The 15,238-nt window shown below is 41.5% G+C and overlaps 1 long non-coding RNA gene across 1 annotated transcript in view; it reads right to left on the reverse strand.

Moving 5' to 3' along the window:
* Positions 1-10,035: 10,035 nt before the first annotated feature.
* Positions 10,036-15,238, reverse strand: part of LOC138299878 (uncharacterized) — a 43,041-nt gene continuing 37,838 nt past the window's right edge. Inside the window, exon 3 of the long non-coding RNA XR_011204843.1 lies at positions 10,036-10,098. This is a non-coding gene — a long non-coding RNA (uncharacterized lncRNA). The remainder of the gene's footprint in view (positions 10,099-15,238) is intronic.

The raw sequence follows: 15,238 nt of genomic DNA on the forward strand, positions 1-15,238 counted from the left end.
AATGCAATTTCCATAGCGAAAATGAGGCAATGACATTGTGTAAAGCAGAGCAGAATTACACCAAATTTGTCAGAAAGCTAGCTCTTTACACAAAAATGCTTTATGTGGTTTGATTTTAAAAAAGATAGTTATATGAACAGTTGGTCCTTCAGGACTGGAAATTAAAAATAATTCTTTGTGAGTGGCTAAGAGTGCTCTTTCCACTGTCGGTTATTTTGGTCCTGCGAGACTGAGCTTTCTGGGGAAAAAATGTTGCAGCCACAATACAGCACACAACAACTTGGTCCCTGTCTCCTGCAAATGTTTGAAAAATGCAGTATAAGTGGTTAGCAGGACCCTGGCCTTTGGGATGGGGGTCCCTGGGCTCAAAATTGGATAAAAAACATATTTGTTGTCGCTGCAATCCTGCATGACCAGGAAAATGAATTACAAAAAATAAACCGGCAGGCAAGTCCAACGCCACACATGGCTGGTTACCTGTTGGGGAGATGGGTGTTTGTTAGGGCGGGGGAGAGGGGTTACAGAACTTGTGTTTCTACCATGCTCTGCTTATGACGTGACAGACTGCATCATTTGACATGTTTAAGGACTTCATTGATGACATCTTAAATGATAACCATGGCGGGGACACAAGTTCTAGTTAACTCAGTAAACTACCAGTGGTGAGTTTCAGTGCTTTTTTAAAATTTATTTTTGAGTTTAACTGACATTTTTACCTAACTATAACATTGTTTTAACCTTTGTTTTTTTTTTTGTTTTTCTTCAATTCGATATGATATATGTATTACCCAGTAGTGGTTGCCACTGGGTAGTTGGTTGGGATCATGTTTCCGTAGGAAAAGCATTTTTTCATTGTCTCAAAACTTTGGCACTGTTTGAATCTTTACAAAATTTTGCAAAAAAAGTCTTATTCACTGCAGCACCTTACTGGAATGTTTTGAAGTGATACGTCAAGCGAGGGATGAGAAAGGGGGTGTCCAAAACACATTTTGTCAAATTTTCTACAGGAAAAGTGAACTGCAATACCGCAAAAAATGCTCAAAGGAATTGCACTAAATTTGCCAGAAAGCTAGGTCTTAGTCCAGAAAGCATGCTTTTTGTGATTTGGTGTAAATCCATTCAGTACTTTTGAGAAATTAAGGTTACAAATTTATGTATATATCACTCCGTGGAGGATTGGTGGCGCAGACAGATCTAAAGATAAGATCTTATCGGCTGCTAACACATCAACAAAAGTGGTGGCAGCCATTTTAGGACTCTGGGACTCAGTCCCCTGTGCAAAAAAAGGCTTGAAAACAAATAACGGGGGCAGGTTAGGAATTCACTGCCATGCTCTACAGAAAATAAAAAATGACAGGGTCCAGCCCTTTCTAAACTAAGCCCCGCAGGATGGCCCCGGGGGTATGTATTTCAGTTGTCTTTGAGAATGATTAGTTTTATGATTAGGATAGGGTCCTAGGATAGGACTACTGCCCTCCCAACGCCTTTGAGCCCCCCCCCCCACTCCCTAAGCCACAAGAAGGTCCCCATGCCGCAAGGCCAGTGTTCTTTTCAGTGAGGGGGGTGCCGATTTCCACCTACCTGAACTGTACATTGGCCCCAGAGACCCCATCCCCCCAAGTGCACTACTGGTTCCTGCCCACTGTCTCCTGGCCAGGAAATACATCTTCGTCTGGGCAGGACCGGTACTGGCTGATGAGCCTTTGTGTTTTCCATTCTTGTGGCCCACACCCTTTGACAAGTTTAGGGTGCCCTAGGTGGGCACAACCACACCTGTAGTAAAACAATCTCTGGTTCCTGCCAGCAAAGTGCAGCAAAAGCCTTGGTGCTCCCCACATCATGTGGCCTCCAACATTCAAAAAGGTGTGGGCTCCAGGACACCCAAACAAACATTAAAAAAGGAATTTGTGTGACAGGAGTCGGCCTTGTGTTATTTGCTGTTCCATAAAAGCAGCACCCCATAATGCCCAGCAAGGGCTTTTTGTATATATTTTGGGATCATGCTGTTACCCCTGAAAGGGGCAGGGACACCCCAAACAATTTTTTAAATGTTGTGGGGGCTGCAGGGAGTTCAGCAGACCCCCAGCTCCTTGGTCATTAATTCTGTTACCTCAGGGGACTGTGAGCACCCTTCAGGCTTATTTGTTTTGTTATAGTACCTAAGAAGCAGGCGCGTTGCTTGGTCAATGAACCTTTTGACTCGTTTAAGATGATCATATCCTAAATATCACATAAATATCAGCATAAGTAAACAATTCAGATTTGTTAGTCAGTAATTGTATGCACCATGACCCTTTTGGACACGATTAGTGGCACCTTTTATTATCAGTTAAAAGGTTTATTTCCCTAAATTAACAATGCCAGGATCACTAAATTAGTCTCAAAACCATATGATAAAAATATAAAAACAACACAGGCTGTCCGAAATGCCTAAAGAATCTTAGCTTTATCATAGCTACACCAACTATGCCTTTAATAGCTACGGTATAAATCAACAGTAATAGTAATTGAGCAAGGGTAATAACATACATTTGATCAGCAATTGAATGTTGTCAGTTCGTTGTCAAAACATGAATAGAGAAAACACCACTGACTCCAGATTAGCATTAATATGTTGGGCTTCATGCAAAAGGTTTAGTAACCCAAATTTAGAAATCCTCTAAACTATGGCTCTATCAAAAGCAGCAGTTGGTACCCTGGAAACAAAAGACAAAAACAACAATGCACAATTTACACATAATACCTTTCTTAGGGATCAGCAAACAGCACTACCTTCATCAGGGGGACATCAGCATCAGAAATGAGGGAAAGGGAGGGGCATAGCTCAGAATTTGGGTATTAAGATCTCTGAACCATCAGGTTAATTATCTAAGTCAAGCAGCAAAGCGCGACAGGCTCTAAGCATTGAGTGCTAAAGTAAACACCAGTATCATTGCATGGAACATAGGAAATAAACTCAAAATAATACAACACCAGAACGTCAGTAGACAGGCTGGCAAGTGTCAAAGTGACAGAGTCAAAGTGGCTGGTTGTCATAGAGTGACATAGGAATAGTTGTGCAGAACTCCAAGAACAGTGCAGTTAAGTTAAAGTTGTCCCACGTTTTCCATTGGTCAAACATCTTGCGATGAAGATTGTCCAGTTACAGATTTACTACATATCAGAGAAATATGCTAGACAGACATCCGCAAGTCAATGATTTGTTCTTCTCCATTTGTGTACATCCAGTTGATACAATAAGAATCAATTTGAGGAAATCTTCAGTCCATTATCAGTGGGTTCATCTCATTTCTAATATGCTTCGAATCAAGAGTTACAGTTATGTAGAAACATTCTTGAGTTACACACTATTTCCTTGAAATAAATATATTTTATTAATACAAGCTCTGAACAAGTTTGAGATTTAAACAAATAATGTGTTATACAGCAGACATGAGATTGTTCTACTAACGTTACAACTTTCAGTGTTTTGGAAGACATTCAATTTAGATATGGCCTTGTAAAACTTGAGGCCTCATAGTTAGTACAAGTAAAAATAATAATATTTATCTGCAAATATGATAGAGTAATGCACTTTTAAGCATATATAAACTCTGTATACGTATTAATACATTATTAGTTAACCCCATGCACGATGGTGGCCAACCAATTAGGCACATTATGAGTCACATGTTATTTTTATGTTTTTCTATGCTAATACATCTTATATGTTAATTTAAATACATGAATACTTGTAATAATTATTAAGGTTAATTTCAGTGCTCACAGGACCGTACCAAGGTTTTTAAAAGCACTCAAAGCTAGGCTCTAGGTTCTTCAGCTGGAGCACAGGGATCCATTGGGGTGGGTTCTATGGCTGTACTTTATGGTGTGAAAAATGTTAAAATCAAGATTCAGACATGTAGATTTTTTTTTAATAGGAGTTTAATACAATATGACAATCATTGTAATGTATGAATTTATAATATACATTTGATTATAGTTATTAGTGACTTTTTGACAAAGGTAATAGCTCTTCTTTGTTAATATGGAGACCCCTTAATACTGTATAGCCAGTAGAACCACTTTTTATATTTTGGTGCTCTGACCCACTGACAGTCATTAGGTCTGCCTTGCTTAAAATGAAACCCCTTATTGTAAAATAACCCAGTCAGCCATGCACATCCTTGGGGCTTTGGGCACAGTGGCTAACTGATAGCAGTGTGGGATTTGGGTGCACTGCGGTTGAGGTTAGGGCACCCAACCCCACATCTCTCATGGCAATGGACATCTTACTTTACATTAAATAAAACATGGTACATTCACTGAAAAAATAAAGGTTAGAGGGACGTTATAGTTATCATTTGTAATATGTTACTTTACATTAAAACCAAAACTTAAAAATTCATAAAAAAAAAAAAATTACAGGGACATTATAGTTGGGTAAAAATACAACATACATTTTTTTTAAATTTAGAAAACCACTGAAATTCACCAGTTATAGTTCTCATGTAATTATAGCTCATGCCATGAAGTAACTATAACTCACACCCTCGCCGTGCACTGTAAATTTACCTCACAAATTGCATCATTCATGACATTTTCTATGATCATTGCAGCACCTGAAATTACATAATTAATGACAATGATGCATGGCGGGGATGCGAGTTCTAGTTAATTTAGGGCAAAGTTATAGTTATTTCGGATATCTATAACTGGTGAATTTCAGCGGTTTGTTTAAAACAGTATGTTTTCCATTTGTCAAGTGTTTTTCTATATCACATACTACCCCTGACAAGGTGTTGGATCACTTTGAGGTGAGTAGCACAGTACCCCAGAGCCAAAGATTATAGGTTAATAGTTAGTAATTAGTAATTGTTTTTTTTCTTGTGCATTGGTTGTATTACATTTGTGCTCTGGTTATCTTGTGTGTTTAGTAGAGTTTAGAGTATGGATAGAATAATGGGAATGGATTTGAAAGGGGAAATAGTAAGTTGTTTTTGCTAGTGGTCACGTGTGCCTGTTATTTGGGTGACATGGCTAAACAAGCATTGGCAAAGCCAATAGGCCTGGCGTTATCCATCAGCATTTTGGCAATTCTTTTTTTTTTCAAAACATTATTGTTCTGATAGATGCTGGATACTTGTCAATGTAAGAAAAATAAAATAGAAAAAACATTGACTAAAGGGGAACATGTTTTTTGGTTTCAAACATAGTACTCCCTAGCACTGAAGGGAACTGCTTTGTGTGTGGATGTACTTATTGTGAAAGGGAAGCATTCAGTAACTCGTAGGTAAGTCAGACAATGGCTGAAGTGGACCTAAAGATTGCTACTTGATGCATGCTTGAGTGGGCTTGAGGAAAATGTGAGTGACACAACTACACAAATGGCTGAAGTGTGGCTAAAACCCTCTATGAGTAAATACGTCTTACACATAATTTCAATAAAATATAACACTCTTGGCCAACACTGACCTAAAAAAGCCAATTGTTCTGCAATTGTTTGTCAGCCTCTTGTCTTTGAGAAAGGAAGAAGGCAGGACACCAAAAAACTGAAAGACAGAAGTACAAAATGTTGTACTGTTTTTCAAAAATATGTAAAATGTGCAACTATTAAAGGAATATTGTTTTTTACATGCTTTAGTTTTAATGATGCTTAGAGGAAATAAAGAAAAAGGAAAGATGGAAAGAGAATACAGGAAAAATGAGTAAAGAAAGAAAGAAGACGGGGCAAAGAAAGCATGGAAACAGGAAAGAAATAAAGGGGAAACAAAAAGTTGAAGGTATTGCAAATTAAACACAGTAAAGGATGATTTTCTTCCTGGGTATTAATGAACCAGTGTAAACATATTCTGAAGAATGTTCCGCTTATGAATCCACATGTATAATATTGAAACTTTTGGTTTGTGTGCAGCATGCATAGTGTTATACGTTTCCTACTAAGATAATGGGACTGCGTATTAGGACAACAGACTTCAGAATGTGGGAAACTAAGAGCCTGATTTAGAGTTTAGCAGAGGGGGTTACTCTGTCACAAATGTGACAATTATCCTAGCCACCGTATTACAATTCCATTATAACCTATCAAACTTATAATATGGTGGAAAAGATATCTGCCACAACTGGAATAACCCCTCGGCCAAACTCGAAATCAGGGCCTTAAATCCGCCCATACCATCAGAAATTGTCAGCTCAATTCCTCGCTAGCTCACAGTGCCTCACCCGAACTCCTAAACCTACCGGAGTGGAAGGTGATTATGGCAACCTGAACATAACACTGACTCCCAGAGAGGTCTTGGAAACAAATCTCACCCTTTCGTCGCTTCACTCATGCATGCCCAGGTGACAACACAAGAGATACAAGAAGATTTAATTACCTTCATTGAAACAATCATAATCTTGCATAAAAGAGAATGAACATCGGTAATTAGGCAGATGAAACAAAGCAAAGTAACTAGCATTATGAATATGGTATTGACTTTAAATAATCCAACCATTGTAAATGAGTTCTAGAGGTCTCTATATAACCCTAAGACTATACATGGAGCATAGTGGGTGTATCCTTCTGCCTGGCATGATGTAAGGGACTAGCCTTAGCTCCATACCTGGAGATAGTCAGGAGTCAGCCTGCAGAGTGGATGACAATCCTCTCAGAAAACTGAAAGATTAGCACCAGCAAAGTTGCATGTTGGATACAGCATTCGTCCTAGAATGTTCGCGGCTGGAATAACCCTCTGCCCCTTCTGGATTAGTGTATCACTTATATAATAAACCCACACTGTGCTAGAAGCACAGTTCTAATGTAATGCTATATCTGGATGTTAGAAGCTGTCTCCTGAATGGGCAACACAAGAACCAGGATACCGTGTACAGTGTTCTTAGCCTTGAGCAAAATGTTCTGATTACATGTCGAGAAAAGGTTAACTTTACAAGCATATTGTACAGCTATTACTAGAAGAATGCAAGGAAAGTGTGTAAAATGACCTTGCTAAAAACGATACAGCTAAAATGTGTCAAATATAAAATTAAGCTAAAAAGGGGGAACCAACTTGGGTCTAAGAGGTCCTCACAACATCTTTGCCTTGCCAGTCAAAAAGACAGGCTCTAACACATCTTGTTATTGAAAAGGAATAAATAAAATGTTCACTCCAACAAGCAAACAAAATGTATAAAATAAACCAACTAACCATGACCATTTGCTTAAAAACAAGGACCAAATTAAAAAATCAATAGAGTCGTACATGATGATATCCAAAGTTTTAGTGGTAAAGGGATCCAAAATAGATCCGACATCCTCAGACAACAAAACCACAATGGCCTCAGTGAGTAAGTTGAAGGAACAATCAACCAAGAGCGTCACCCTCGGAGAGGGATGTAGCTTCCTGTGCAGTGCCCTCAGTGGGTGAGCCAGAAAAAAGGAATCCTGGAGCCGCAGCATCCATATCTATGTTGAATGGCTCATAAAAGGCATTCTGAAGCAGTCCTAGTCTCACATGACAACTCAGAAAAATAGCTTTTGATGGGAACATCAGCAGATTCATGTCCTTAGATGGTGCCAATTGCATTGCAAGACACATCCAGTGCACACCCAAAAATGCACCAAAGACAGAGGAACGCCGGCTGCACACAGTAGAACCATAGTGGACGGAAAGATAAAGACCCATTCTCATGTAACTCCTCCACTAAATGTACTCCAAAGTACAGTCATGCGTTCACGACACAGCTGGACGTGTGGCAGTGCCATCGCCATTTGGCTTCAAAATGGGACATCCTTTGCAGAGCAGCAAAAGTAGAATTATGATACCACCAGTTAAGGAATACCACAAATTGTATTCCTCCAAATACACTAAAAAACAAGGCGTGTATAAATTGCAGAATCTTTGCAAAAACAGTCTGGAAGGTGCTGACAAACCCAGAGCCATTTGCCTTAAAGTGTACAATACCCAAGGTGTTGGAAGCATTAAAAATATGACTCATAAGTTCACTGAAGTGTCTTGGAATGTTGGTGTTTAACAGCAACTGTATTTCCGAGGACGACCTTGCAGCTTGCAATTCAAAAGTATCATGGGCATATGCAATAGCCTCGTGTTTCTGAAACAATAGGGCTTTAGTCGGCTCAGACTGTCAAAGATATTGGCAATAAGAGAACTCTGTGAAAGGCAACATTTCTAATTTCTCTGAATTAAGCGCATTGTGTATGTTGCATCTTTCTTTGCCATTATCCGTTGTTTTCATATTAAATTAATCAGCAAAAACAATTCTTTAGAGTTCACATGCTTCCAAGGCACATAGTTTGATTTCAGAACTTGCAATGTCCAACTTAACTGGATAATAGATCTAAGTTGACTTTGCTCTTGATGTAAATAAGACGTCATTTTGAATTAGGTCAATTGCAGAAGGGACAATATTATTTAGTGTGTAAATACGTGTGAGCAATGTATTCATTCTGTATCGACAACAGCCAATGCCTTTTCTGAATTCGTCTGATCTACTTGTCTCACAGGTGTGGGGTCTTCCATTTGAGAAAGCATACACATCTCAATTAAAATGGCATAAAGAAACCTTTTTAAACTAAGTGATCTAGGACCTAACAATAAATCTTGTAAATACATGTAATCAGAGAGGAGCTATAATATGGAATGTTGCAACCTTTGCTGACATACCTTCCCTATGCTGTAAGTGGCGATAATCCCCCATGTGTTGTGCCTGTCTATAACATGGGTAAAGTCTGCTTACTTTAAGACCCAGTGAGGAATTTTATAAAGCGTGCATGACAACCTTTTGTGCCCACTGGCCACCGTAACCACCTGTTGGGACCTGAAAGTGTAGAGTTGAATATTACATTATGTATCATACCATTGAGCTATAATCAGTTTTTGCTAAACCTAGGCAGGTAGTCTGCTGAACCGTTCATTCAGAAAAATCCTCTGCAATGGAATCAGACACGCTTTAAATAAGGCATCCATGCCCTGCACTTGCCAACCTTTTGTTCTCCAATCTGATTTTACATCATTTTTTTTCTTTCATACATTCATAGTCTTTAATAGCTAATTGGAAAACATATGAATTTGAGTAAATTAATTTTGTTGGCCAGCATGTTTTTTGAAGGCATTGAGTTAAAATAGTATGATACAGGATCAAAAGTATCATGGCCAGAAAAATCTGTGAATTTGTCTGAATATGTTTTTGAACTACCTACTGGTGGAGTCGGGCAATGTTCCCATTGTGTATAGCTAAAATTGCACATGGAGTACTAGCTCTGTGTAGGTAATGGTGCGCATGGTGATGGAAACAAAACATTTCACTGTAATTGTCTGAATTCATGTACATATCTTTACTTTTCATATGCAGTATAATAGTCGACCTCAGAAAGCACTAAGGAAACTGTCTTTACATCCCAATCATCAGCTGCAATCAACACCTGCAGACCTAAAAAAAAATCATAAAAATGCTACTAGACCTGCAGGTCGTGTAACTTGAATAATCTACTCAACCTAACTGTAATGTACTTGACTCGTAAACGGGTCTAAAATTGTGTGATCATAGACCCATATGAGTGCGCCTTCAAATGTGAGTTCAGCATTTCTGCTGTACAAAAAAACTCTTTTGTTTGATTAGACTAAATGTTCGCTCTCTTGTCTCTTAGTTTACTAATACCATTGCCATCTGGGTAGGAGTGTTTCTCAGTTTGTTTAAACACTCACTTTGAAAAAAATATAGATGACTAAAACATGAAGCGGTAGGACACTGTCATTTACAGACAGTACATTTCCAAGAAATGTCCAAAAACCTTCCCACTAACTTGCAATTTTACTGATAAAACTATAATTTGTATTAACAATAATCTGTGCAATTGGATTTCAGAAAACATATTTATAATTTGCACATCACCAAGTAAAATGTTCTGTTTTGTTTTCCTCCTATTAAAATATTTTTTTCATCGCAAAGATGTAAACCAAAAAAAAAAGGGGTTTCACAACTACGGACATATTTTTAAATGTTTTCACAGTTCACTTAGTTATTTAAATGTTGTGTGTAAGGAAAAAATTGACACCACCGTCTTTCATTGCAGCCTTCTAACAGCCGGTCAGACAGTTCACATTGCAAAATCCTGGAACTCTGCAGTTGGAAGGAAAAAAGACAAACTAACTTTTGACCTCTGTCTCTGAACACAGAGCAAATGTGACAACAGTAAGATTAAAAGGCGTCTTTATTACTCCTTCACTTTCTCACTGAATACCTGTTCTTGGTTAACCTGACAGAAGAGGCAAATAGTTCCTAAAAATAGCTCAACCTGATCAAATATGACACACTATAGTGAGTTTGTGAGTAGATTTTTTTCAAGTCCTCACCTGATGCATAGTGGAACCCTCATCTCGGAAGCCTTGGAGTTCCTGTGAGATGTTAATTTATGTCAAAAGGTGCTTCTGCTGCCACTGTGCCAGGACCATTAAGATCTAGGACATACATCTAGATGCCAAACATGACTTATTATGAGGTTCGGTCACCCAAAGATCTTCTAGGCAGATTATTTAATGCTCTCTGAACTCCATAAAGGTGGTGGATTCAACTGTGACCTGAACCTAGTACTCTAGCTTTTAAGGATTGCTTTAAGTCTTGTTTTTCCTCTCCACTACCGAATTTCCCTCAGGATAGTAGGGTGAGGAATAATGGATAGCCACACCCAGGGTTCTTATGGTATCCCTCTATGCTATAGAGGCAAAAGCAGGGCCCTGGTCTGAGTGAATGCTGCTACTGCATATGTCTAGATAAAGACTTGCAAGGGTCAGGGTGTCGCTTTTGCAAGATAGCTGACTGGATGCGCTCTTAAGAGGCTCCCGTCCGACCCCCACTTCATTCCTGGATGATTCTGCCTGAAAACCCGCAGCTGTGGTCAGCCCTGTTGGCGGAGGGCACTGTGGGCGCACCCTACACCCGAATAGCAAATTTGGGGCCGTTGGAGGGCATGGAGACCTTGTGACTGGGCTTGATGCCGCACTGAAGTTCACGGGGGCGATTGCGGCCCCTGCTGCTGTTACCTGCAACAGATTCACTGATGGAGCAGGGGAGCGGCCACTTGGAGCATGCTCTGGGCGGCCGCCGGTTCCTCTAGTGCATCGGGAGGAGGTGATGAGTTTGATTGCGGGCTGTGATGTGGCAGCTGTACATAGCTAGATTCCCTGTGCGCTGGAGCTCGGGGTGGGGCATGTGTTTTGCTCAATTTGTCAAAGGCTTTGGGGCATTGGCAGCGATTGTGCTGCAGAGAGCTCCCCAAGCACAGGAGGGAGAGGCTGTGCTGAACCATTGGCGGCTTCCCTGTGGTCATTTATATCTTCTCATTGTTTGGCTGGCTCCATGGGCTCAGTGGAGATTATTCTGATGGTGAAGGCTTGCTTATAAAGACCCTGACTGTGTTCTGTGGGCGACCAGGGAGACCGATCTAGCCCACTTTAAAATTCAGAGGCTCTTCATTTATCCTGATTACACTAATAAGGCCCAAAGCTTGAGAAAACACTTCCTGGAAGTCAAGGCCAAGCTCTCATCCATGGGCATCTGCTACATGCTGTTGTATTCTGCCAAACTCCAGGTGATCTCAGGGGGCAGGTCTCACTTTTTTGATACCCCCGATGATATATGGTGATGGTTGGAGGTGTGGGATAAGGTGGACAAGGCCACCTGGTTGTGATTGAGGCCCGTGAGTCTGGGGGGGCTCATAGTTCCAACTGAAGGCAATGTGATGTGACGGCCAAAAAGGATGGTCTGCTGCCGGTGGGAGGTGACCCACAGAAGGTTGTCATCCAGGATGGTGGCACAATTGTGCTCGCTACCTGGAGGTGTTGGAGAGGAGCTTGCCATCTCATGAGAGTGCAGTAGTGACAGATGCTTTGGTTCTCTAACAAGATTGCATACGGAGTCGCCTTCTTTGATTCTGCACTGTATGCTTTTCTCTTTTGCGGGGGGTGTGTGGATAAGGTGTATGTAAACCTGTTACAGTTCACGATGCACGTTAATTTTAGCAGTTTGATAAGGCATTATATTCTGTTGCGGTTTGAGGAGAGCCTCTCCATGGCAGTGGTAGGCAATGGTTGCGGTTTGTGGGGTTAAGCTGTGGGCCCAGTCAGCAATCGCATTATTGGATTTGGAACATGTTTATTTGTTGCTTTACTGCTTATCCAAGTGGTAACTTGGAATGCCAGGGGGCTCAGAGGGTACACTACACAATACATTAATTTGTTCACAGGCAGCAGTTGCCGATAGATGCCTACAGGAAACACACCTGATGGGAGAACAATCTTAGAAACTGGGGAAGTGGTGGGCAAAGTTATTAGCCTCAACGTATTCCTCCTGTGTGAGGGGTGTAGCCATTTGGACTGCGCCCGGGTCTCCTTTAGACACATATAGTGAAGCAGATGTGGAAGGGAGATATTTCCTCCTGTAATGTACAGTGGATCAGATGCCTCTAATATGTATACTCTCAAAACCGATGACCGCTTGTTATATGATGAAATGCTTGATCTGCTGGAGGATGTGGTGGATTCTTCCATTATCTGGGCCGATGACTTCAACTGTGTGTTGGATGGGGACAGGGACCGCCACCTGCCTAGCCAGGGAACCAAGCCTCACCGGAGACATGAACTGTTTGGGTCTCCTAGATGTCTGGAGGGCCCTGCATCCGGAGGGGCAGGAATACACGTCACTCTGAATCTCATGGTGCATATAGCTGCCTGAATAGCTTTCTGGTGGGAGTTCACAATTGACTGCAGAAACACATCTGGGAAGGTTTTTATCGGACCATGCTCTAGTTCTGCTGGCTTTCCGTTGGGGCCCATAGCAGAGTGGGGCATGCTCTTGGCATATGCCTCCTAACATTTCTCACAGAAGCAGTGGTTCGGGAGGCGCTGGTAACCTTGACAGATTATTTGGAGTAGAATTGAGACAAACAGCAGCATAGAGCAGTCAAGTGGGAGGCGCTGAAGGCTGTCATTAGAGGGACGTGTATAGGAACTACCTGTGGGGTTCACTGCCTTACAGAGGACAGAGGCACACACTGCGGATTCTCGTAGGGACCAGTTGACCTTGCATAGGGATATTCATAGGCATTGGGAGATGCTTGAAAAGTTGACACTTGGGACATACTGTCAATGGTTACATAGGGAGGGTGACAAATTAGCCGCTTGCTAGCTTGGATTTAGAGCTGGTTAATTTATTGCAAGGGATGGGACTGCCCAGGTGGGACCCGATCATAGACAGGAACTTGAGGTGGCTATATCTGTGGCGGAACTAGGAGAGTCTATACAAGCACGCAATAAATGTAAAGCGTTGGGTGGGGATGGATTTCAATCATACATGCTACGCTCAAGGACAAATTATTGGAGGTGTTCTGGGAGGCACGGGAAAGGGAGTCATGCCAGAATCAATGTGTGAAGGAATTGTCTGCCTTGTATTAAAGCCAGGGGCATGGGGATGCAGCAAATTCCTCCTCATACAAGCCCCTATGTCAAACACAGATGTCAAGCTCTTTTGTAAGGTCCTGGCAACCAGACTGAGGGTTCCGAGATCTAGTACATGAGGGCCAATGTGGTTTTATACCAGCACAAAGCCCCACTTTTAATTAACTTTGCCTTGTTCATGAACAGCATTAACTCCGGAGCTCCAACAGACCCCTGTCCTCACCACATCTACAAAAAAGCCAGTGCATCCATTGCCCTGAACTCTGCAAGAGGCTGAACTTCTCCATCAAAACAGCCACCTTCCCCGAAGATCGGAAACACGCCAAAGTCTGCCCCCTCCTGAAGAAAGCCACAGCCGACCCATCAGAGCTCAAGAACTTCCGACCCATCTCGCTACCCTACCTAGCCAACTTCCTGGAAAAAGCCATAAACTCACAGCTGCAACAATTCCTCGAGGATAACATCTCTCTGGGCACCTCGGAGTCTGGATTCCGCAGCAACCACAGCAGAGAGACAGCCCTTCATGCATCCACCAACGACATCTGCACACTCCTTGACTGCAGACACACCGCAGCATTCATATTCCTCGAACTCTCAGCAGCCTTCAACAAGGTCTCCCAGAGCACCTTATGCACCAGACTCCACAACACAGGAATACACGGAAAAAAGCCTTGCAATGGATCCACTCCTTCCTCACCAGAAGAACACTGTCAGGCTTCCATTGTTCATATCGAAACCAACAGAAGTCCTCTGCAGAGTCCCTCAGAGATCCTTCTTGAGCCCAACTCTCTTCAACATACATGGCTCCGCTTTCAGCCATCGTCAGAGACCATGAAATGAACATCATATCTTACGCCGATGAGACACAACTCATCATATACTCACTGAAGACCCGGACAAAGCTAAGAGGAACTTTCACACCGGGATGAAAGCCGTCGCCGCCTGGATGAGTGAGAGCTACCTCAAGCTCAACTAGGACAAGACCGAGCTCATTATCTTCAGAAACTCCCTCCAGACTCACTCGGGACAGGTGCTGTGCTGAGGGGGGCCCCCTGGAGGGGAGCTGCGGGGCCTATGTTACGCCACTGGTGGCAATGTGTGTGTTTTTTTTTTTTCGAGTCCCAAACCCTTTTTTTCTTTTTACCAGTGTTTGTTAAAATGGTGAGGGCCTGGCAGCTCCCACAACAATAAAGTGTTAAAAAAAAAAAGCCATGTCAAAACAAGACACGCATTGACGAAACCAAAAGATTCACAAAAAATGTTGAATTGGTTGGCTTTGCCAGTGCTTGTTTATTTTCATGCATCCCATAAACTTGTTGAAAATGGCTACACTGATTTTCCATTAGGAATATTTTTTGGAAATACTAGCATGCATCAACACATTTTACTAAGCGACTCTTCAAAGAAATAGCACCTACATTTTCATAGTAGCAAAATGTTTTTTTCTGAACGTTTTATTTTGAAAGCAAAGAATCATCACTCTTGCTTACAAGCTTCTGCAAACACTTGCATCTAATCAGAGAGCATTCTGGGAGCATTATACTTAGCCTCATTGTTAAACTTTTCAAACGTGTGAACGCTTTTCTTTTTTTATATATATATATACTGGAACCACTGTCCGTAGTGCAGTGTGAACCCTTTTCTGTAAACTGTCAGCCAAAGGGTTTATGCTGCAGGGGGTTGGGCCTACTTGCTTCGGACAAAATAAACATGAAAACTTGTTGCCCTTGACCCCAAACATTATGTCCCGAGCGTCAAGCGGTAGGAATTCTACATCCCTGTTTACAAATTCAATAGGGACATGCAGC

This window comes from Pleurodeles waltl, chromosome 6 (genome assembly GCF_031143425.1).
Source record: "Pleurodeles waltl isolate 20211129_DDA chromosome 6, aPleWal1.hap1.20221129, whole genome shotgun sequence".
NCBI classification, from domain to species: domain Eukaryota; kingdom Metazoa; phylum Chordata; class Amphibia; order Caudata; family Salamandridae; genus Pleurodeles; species Pleurodeles waltl.